This window comes from Triticum dicoccoides, chromosome 5B, assembly GCF_002162155.2.
Source record: "Triticum dicoccoides isolate Atlit2015 ecotype Zavitan chromosome 5B, WEW_v2.0, whole genome shotgun sequence".
In the NCBI taxonomy this organism is placed as follows: Eukaryota; Viridiplantae; Streptophyta; class Magnoliopsida; order Poales; family Poaceae; genus Triticum; species Triticum dicoccoides.
Genome location: NC_041389.1, coordinates 649,673,998 through 649,674,520, shown reverse-complemented (window position 1 = coordinate 649,674,520; position 523 = coordinate 649,673,998).

Genomic DNA, 523 nt, shown 5'->3' with positions numbered 1-523 from the left:
GCGTGGCTGGAGTGGAAACCGACGAGGTTGCTCAAGCAGGCGGCAGCCCTTTGTGCCGTTTGTCGAGGTAGCCGAGAGCGTGGGTGATGGAGCCGTGGTCGAGGTAGCCGTGCGAAGAATGCCGTGGTCGATGTCGAGTCGGGGTAGCCGGTGTCGAGGAAGTCGCCGTGGAGCCGCGGGCGCAAGGAGGCGCCGAGTTAGTCGTGGGCGCAGTGGTGTCGAAGTAGTGGTGCGCCAGGAAGGAGATGATGTTGACGACGCGTCGCGCCGGGTTTGCCAACCCCGGGGACACATCATAGACGAAGGCACACGTCGGTATTGCCAGCACCGGGCATGCGTAGACGGACGAAGAGGAAGTTGACGAAGTGCCGCTCCAGACTTGCCAGGCCCGGGGACACGTCGTGGACGAAGGCACGCACCGGTGTTGCCAGCACTGGGCATGCGGAGACTGGACCTGCACGAGCTGTACGCCATGTCGAAGAAGTTGGAGAGGCCAGCAGAGAAGGACTCGACGACGATTGCG